The 7,500-nt window shown below is 38.8% G+C and overlaps 1 pseudogene; it reads left to right on the plus strand.

The window, feature by feature from the left end:
• Nucleotides 1-1,828: 1,828 nt before the first annotated feature.
• Nucleotides 1,829-7,500, plus strand: part of LOC137984245 (solute carrier family 52, riboflavin transporter, member 3-B-like) — an 8,483-nt pseudogene continuing 2,811 nt past the window's right edge.

The following is a 7,500-nucleotide window of genomic DNA, read 5'->3' on the forward strand; positions in this document are numbered from 1 at the left end:
ACTAAAACGTTTCGGTCAAGACCTTCTTAGTTATGACAACTTTTGAATAAAAACGAAACTTAAATAGGATTAGGCGCTAACAAGTATACAATACCAAGTGACAGCTGTCAAAAAAATATATAAGATGGCAAAAAAGAAAGAACAAAAGTGAGTGCTAATTTGTACATGGACAAAAAAGCTAAATTAGCGAAGCAAAAAAATTAACAAAACCCCTAGAGCGGGCCCTTAAACAATATAAATCATAATGAGCTTCCGGCCCGGGCCTTTGAGTTCAGCTAAAACCTAAGGGCCCTGACGAAAATCCAAGACAAGGGCCTTAGAACGGTTAATCATGTAGGCATGTACACTATGGGAAAGGAAAACGAATTGTAACAAATTCTGTTTTTTGAATGAAATTCCTTCCTTGTATTTAAGCCGTGGGGTGCGTAGAGAGAACAGCTGAGCACTCCAATAAGACTCTTTTGTAATTAAAAGCCTCTCGATTTCTTCAGAGTTGCATGAAGCCTGCACCTGATCAATGCATTGAAATGAACCAATCATCTAGGGTATTGTGGGATTTTGATTAAAATGCACTGCTACTTCGCAAGTTGTTTGTAGCGCTAAGCATAGCAGACTTGTGATTACGGAACCTAATTCTAAAATCAGTGGTGGTAGATCCCACATATTGCAGGCGACATGTCTTGGCCAGAGGCTAAATAACTAACGTTTGTAGAAATCCCAGGAAGAGACTGGAATGAATGGTGTATTTTTTTTCCGTCTTAAAGCTAAGGAAAGATTTAGATTCCACAAAGAAATTCTTACAAGAGGGACGAACGGATCACCACAACAATGGTTGTTTTAAATGCAATCGAAATAGATGCGATCTTTGTAAGAATTTCTTTGTGGAATCTAAATCTTTCCTTAGCTTTAAGACGGAAAAAAAATACACCATTCATTCCAGTCTTTCCTGCGATTCTAAAACGTTATTTATTTAGCATCTTGCAAGAAATGTCGCCTGCAATATGTGGGATCTACCACCACTGATTTTAGAATTGGGTTCCGTAATCACAAGTCTGCTATGCTTACCAACAAAACAACTTGCGAAGTAGCAGTGCATTTTAACAAAATCCCACATACCCTAGATGATTTTTCATTTCAATGCATTGATCAGGTGCAGGCTTCATGCAACTCTGAGAAATCGATAGGCTTTTAATTACAAAAGAGGCTTATTGGAGTGCTCAGCTGTTCTCTCTAGCACCCCACGGCTTAAATAAAAGGAAGGAATTTTATTCAAAAAACAGAATTTGTTACAATTAGTTTCCTTTCCCATAGTGTACATCCTACATGATTAACCGTTCTAAGGCCCTTTTCTTGGATTTCGTCAGGCCCTTAGGTTTTAGCTGAACTCAAAGGCCCTGGCCGGGAAGCTCATTATGATTTATATTGTTTAAGGGCCCCTCTAGGGGTTTTGTTAATTTTTTTGCTTCGCTAATTTAGCTTTTTTGTCATGTACAAATTAGCACAACTTTTTGTTCTTCTTTTTTGCAATCTATATATTTTTTTGACAGCTGTCACTTGGTATTGTGTAATTGTTTAGCCCCTAAATCTTATTTAAGTGTCGTTTTTATTCAAAAGTTGTCATAACTGAAGAAGGTCTTTGACCGAAACGTTTTAGTAAATTTTTAATTTTTAACTTTTTAACGTCAGAAGTTGTCCGTCCTCGCTTCCTTTTTACTCACTATATGTATATATATGTCCTCAGGAGGACAAACAAAGACATTCCAAAGGCAACTAGTTTACGCTCATGGAGCGTCTAGTTTTCTCAGTGAGTGCAGAGACATGGGTTGAACTGTGGTCACTTACTGTAGCTGACATGAAATACAAACCAAAGCAAGGAGAAAACATGGGGTCCGAAACTGGCGGTATGCAAAAGGCAGACGTGACTATCGTAACCTCCACATGGAAGGAGTTTTTCTGCAAAAGAAAAATTTCTTGGCCAGTATATTCTCTAGTTGTATTGTTTGGCTTGGGCTCATGGATTGCTGTGAACGGCTTGTGGGTCGAGCTTCCTGTGTTAGTGAAAAATGCACCCGAAGGATGGAACCTTCCATCATACTTAGCAGTTATTTTCCAACTAGCCAATGTTGGTCCAGTCATTTACTCCATAGGGAATCACTTCTTCCCGAAAAGAGTGAACGAAAAGTCAGCAATCACTTTGATCATTATAATGGGAGCTGTGTCATGTGCTCTGCTTGGATTTTACTGGATAAAACCAGCTCCATCGGTGGCAGAAATCACAGCACTGTTCTCTTCATCCTTTCATTCTTCCTGGCCATAGTCGATTGTACGTCATCCGTAGCTTTTTTAAAACTTTTATGTCGATCTTCCCCTCATCATACATCACAGCCCTGTTCGTTGGTGAAACCTCCAGTGGCCTTCTTCCGGCTTTTGTTGCTCTTGGTCAAGGCACTAAACGTGGCAGCCGAAACCACAACTCAAATGTTACCAATAATTCTTCGGGCATTTCTATCCAAAATGCCAAAGATGACGGATTGAAGTTCGGTCCAGACGGATTTTTCTTTTTCCTTTCTCGATAATGGTTGTATGTGGACTGGCATTTCTGGCTTTGAACGTTTTACCAATAGCTAAAAGACAGCATGTAGGGACAATCGGTCAAAGAAATCAACCTAAAAGAGATTGTCACATTGAGAGTGATCCACTTGTTGACGATTCTCTCAACGCAACACAAAGTTTTCAGACATCTGATGAGACGACCTACGACGAGCCAGCAAGGTGTGAAATCACGTTACCCATTGTTTACTTGCTGTTTATTCAAGGATGGATAAATTGCCTGTCAAATGGCGTTCTTCCATCAGTCAGTGCTTATGCCAGTGAGCCCTATGGCAATGAAACATATCACTTAGGTAAACTCAAAGTTCGCTATTCAGTTCTCTTTTAAAAAGGCGAGTAGTAAGAAAATGTTGGCTCTACTTGGGTAGCCTTACCCTGGAATCACTATAAATTAAATACTGCCACACAAAATAACCACGGCTGCACATCGCTCATTATGAATGCATACATGGTGACATTTTTGATCAGTTAAATTGTAGTTCCGTAAATTGCAGTGGCATCTAGAAAAGTTGAAGCCAGTATTTTGGCACTTGTCACTTTCTGAAATCCCAAGCAGAGAGGATAATGGTTGTGCTCCAAGCCACCTTATACTAGTGGACCTGTGATTAACTTCCTTATCAATAAAGGGAAAAATTACTGAGCGCTGATTGGCTGAGACAGAGGGCATTTTTTCTTAATCGAGGGCATTTTTGGTAATCAAGAGAGGGCTTGATTACTTGATCCTGATTGGTTAATTTTGCCCTTTATTGATAAGCAAGTGATCGCATGAGTCCTCGTACTATTAAGGATTAATTGCACTTGTGTGTTGGAAATTTTCCAAATTGCCCTCGTCGCAAAATTTCCAAAACACTCGTGCAATTAATCCTTAACAGTACTCGGCCTCATGTGATTACCTATACTTATCACATACGGGGCAAGATTACCGAATGCTGATTGGCTGAGACGGAGGGCATTTTTGCTTAATCACGAGGGCACTTTTGGTAATCAAGAGGGCATGATTACTTGATCCTGACTGGTTAACAGTTGCTTATCCAGAGCAAGCGAAGTTACAAGACAATCTTCTTCCAGATTAAACTACTTTTTTGTCCACCTATAAAATACATTTTAAGCGCCTTTTCTGTTGACAGCAATGATTTATTGAAGTGAACTTTAACCAAATGGGAGCATGTCCCAGAACTGCTCTGGCTTCCCTCAATAATTTTGCCCTTTATGTGATAAGCATGTAATTGCAATGTGCCCTCGTGCGATTAAGGATTAATTTCACTTGTATTTTCAAAGTTTTCCAAATTGCCCTCGTCGCAAATTTTCTGAAAAGTTTGAAAATACATGTGAAACTAATCCTTAATTGCCCTCAGGGCCCATGCGATTACATATACAAAAAGGGGGTGGATATATTCTCCTTGTCTTTCAATGAAGGGCCTTCCAAAAGTAACAAGAATCTACTTACCATAAACATTTCTATATGCTGGGTGTTTTGCGATGAACTGGTATTTCATCTAAGTTTGGGTGGTCACCATGCATTGTCTACTGTCCCAATGGGCCTCTAGTATCCATCAAGTTCCCATAGGTGATATAATTATGCCGTTTTCTTCATACTAGGTTTTCTGTAGGTAGGGTTTGCAATAAAAGAAGTAAAGAAAAGCAACCACATTTAACGTCGATAACTCGTAACAGCAATTCAAACTGACAAACCTGAGGTTGACAGTGCCCTCATTTTACTTCCCCCTTGACATCAGTGCTCCGTTTTACGGGTATTTAAAGCTACTTGAGCTACACCGAACGGAAAGAAGTCGAAACGAGGATGTGAGATCCGGGAATCGAACTCAGGACCTCTTGCACCAAGGTCAACTGTGCCATCGTCGCTCCTCGCAATGAACTGAAAGTTATACTTTTTTGGTCGCTTTTCAGCAACTCAACAAGGAATTCTGCTAAACTGAAAGAATTTCTTACAATGGTTTCTGTACTAATGCTCAATTTTTTCCACAGTTGCAACTCTTTCCAGCATAGCCAGTGCTCTGACTTGTTTTGCTGCACTATGGATTCCATGCTCTCCAATAAGATTGTGACCATATTATCCAGTGTTTACACAATACTTGCAGGTTTCACTTTAGTGTTGGCATCATTGAGTCCAACTCCACCGCTTTACAATACAGCTCTTGGCAGTGTGATAATAGTTAAGTATGCATTTGTCTTCATGGTGCATAAAGGATGTACAATGTATGAAACCTTTTGGTGTGATTTTCTGTTTTCTGTTTTTGCTGGGCCATCAAAATTAATGAATAGATTATTAACCCATTGATTCCAGGGGGTGAGACTAAAGGAGGCTCAAACCAGTTTGAACACTGTCAACAAACTGTACTATTTGAAAGGATTGAATCTACCAACCATTTTCACTTAATGGTAATGTTATGACGCCATATGCAGGGCTGTCACTAACATTCTTGATGTAGGTGGGGAAATACAACAAAATAGCCAGGGATTCAAGGTGGTGTAGTGAAGTCTTGAACATGCCAGTTTTTATATCAAAGTAGCCGGGGATATACAAGTGGTCCTGGAAAATCTCCGTCTCCCGCCGCTTAATGACAGCCCTGCATGTGAAACACCAATAGATGCTTAACAAGATGCACTCATTAATGACGTAATAGGTTACCATGGCAACAAAAGAGCCATCTGAAAACACCCTAGATTTTGTCTTTAAACGAATGTGCGGCAAAAAAATTATTTTTATTGCTGGAGATTGATTAGTGGGCAAGGATAAATTTCTGAAGAGTTTAAAAAAATTATCTGGAGCAGATTCATAGCCATCTACACAATTGAAAAAATTTTAAAGTTGCTCTGAATCCGCTCCAGAGAATTTTTGCAGAGAGTTCGTCTTAGCCTGCTAATCACTTTTCAGCAAAGAAAAAAATTGGGGGTCACCAAGTTTGTTTTTGAGATATAAGCACTTAAATACAAAATATAGGGCATTTGTGGATGGTTCTTTTGTTGCCATGGTAATTTATTAAGTCATTTTAATATGTGCATCTTTTTAAGCAATTATAATTTATTGGTGTTTCATATGGTACAACACCATTGCCATAAAGTGAAACAGTGTTGTAGAGTTCATCTTTGTAATAACACATTACCTCCAAAGTTTTGAAAACCAGTTTGAGCCAACTTTCGACTATTTCCTTTGTCTAACACCCGCAGGTTTTACATCGTCGAACGCCAGATGATTTTACTTGTCATTGGGGGGAGGGGAGGGGAGGGGAGGGGAGGGGAGGGGATTCAGGAGGTCACATTAATCCACTGACTCCTGGGAGTGAGAGTTAAGAGATTTTTACTGTCTAATGCCATTGGAGATTTTACTCATCAAGAGGGGGAGGGGGTGGGGGAGGGGGCTTCAAGAGGAATTGGGTTAAGAACATGTAATCTCCTTCGCTAGTCATATCATCCCTACCTTTATCACCCTGGAACCTTAGGGTGGTTTCCTTTTGACAGAACTGACCAGCCAGACCAGGCATTTGGAAGGTTTAACACTAAAACGCCTTCAAATTAACACTCTTTGAGGATGATATACACTCCTCTGGAAGAAGACGAGGGGTTATCGTGCAAGTGTTCCTTGAAATTGTTGGATTTTCTTTGCAAACTGACAGGTCTGGCCGGCCAGTTCTGACAAAAGGAAAGCACCCTAAGGTTCCAGGGTGATAAAGGTAGGGATGATATAAGACTAGTGATGACATCAAGCTTCTCTCTCTCGAACGTTTTAAGGAAAAGTTTAAGCCAGTTCTTATTGCTAAATATTAATTGCAAGCAGATTTACCAACACTATATTTTTTCTGGCTTCCATTGTTAATACAGGCATGTTAGATTTCTTTTGTTTTTCTTTTTCTGCTAGCTATTTCTCAATGTTTTGTGTAATGTGTGTGCATGTTTTTGTATCCTAACCCTTTAATATAATCATTTATTTACAACCTGAGCAAGGCTGCCCTATCTTTTAGCCCTTAATTAATGGTTACTATGGGCAGCCTGTACTCCTTCCTTCTTTTAAAGGATATATATATTATATATATATTATATAAACACCAATGAAATACCACGTGCAAAAACATGATATCTTCACATGTGAATAGGTCACTGTTGCTATGGTTACATATAAAAATTGCGCTTTTAGATGCCTTTCGTGAAAGGATTTAGTATTTCATTGGTGTTTATATAATAAATAGAATATTACATGACCGCTTCGAGATGTGAAAATTCTCTTCTCGTGTTGAAAAATATTTTACTTGTTCGCTTCGTGAATATTTTTCAACGCTCGAAGAGAAATTTCGTATCTCCACGTGGCCACTTAATACCCTCTATATATTTTTTAATCAAGTAAATTAACGCAGGTACAAATAAAGGTTGTTGTTGTTCAAATAAAGTGCTTTACTTGGGATAACTCTTGGCCAGAGAATAATACTTATATTCATGCTTGCACATCAGGAGTGGTTTCAGAAAATAGCCATACTCATCTTGATGTGAGGTCCACGTTACCTTAAGTCCTCATTGATTGGGCAAGAAATGTTGACATCAGTTGCTTACTGTTTGATCGGAGTGGGATTTGGATGATTTACTTGTTTGTCCCCCTAGTATTAATTTCCTTAGTATCATTCAATTTCCTTATCAAGAATATACATGAAAAAAACCACTTGATTCTGATTGGCTAAAAAAGAGCACGGTTTACGTAACACCATACAAATTACAAATGCAAGTCTCCAAGTTTACAGTTGAATGACTTTTTAATAGTTTTGTAAAAGTTTGAATTTGGTTGAGACAGATTACAAGGGTGTTTAGTACAGATAATCTCATGATTTTGAGTGCAATTTGGTGAAAACAAGCCCAGTAGATTTTTCTGACTAGCAAACTCTG

Source organism: Montipora foliosa, chromosome 14 (assembly GCF_036669935.1).
Source record: "Montipora foliosa isolate CH-2021 chromosome 14, ASM3666993v2, whole genome shotgun sequence".
In the NCBI taxonomy this organism is placed as follows: domain Eukaryota; kingdom Metazoa; phylum Cnidaria; class Anthozoa; order Scleractinia; family Acroporidae; genus Montipora; species Montipora foliosa.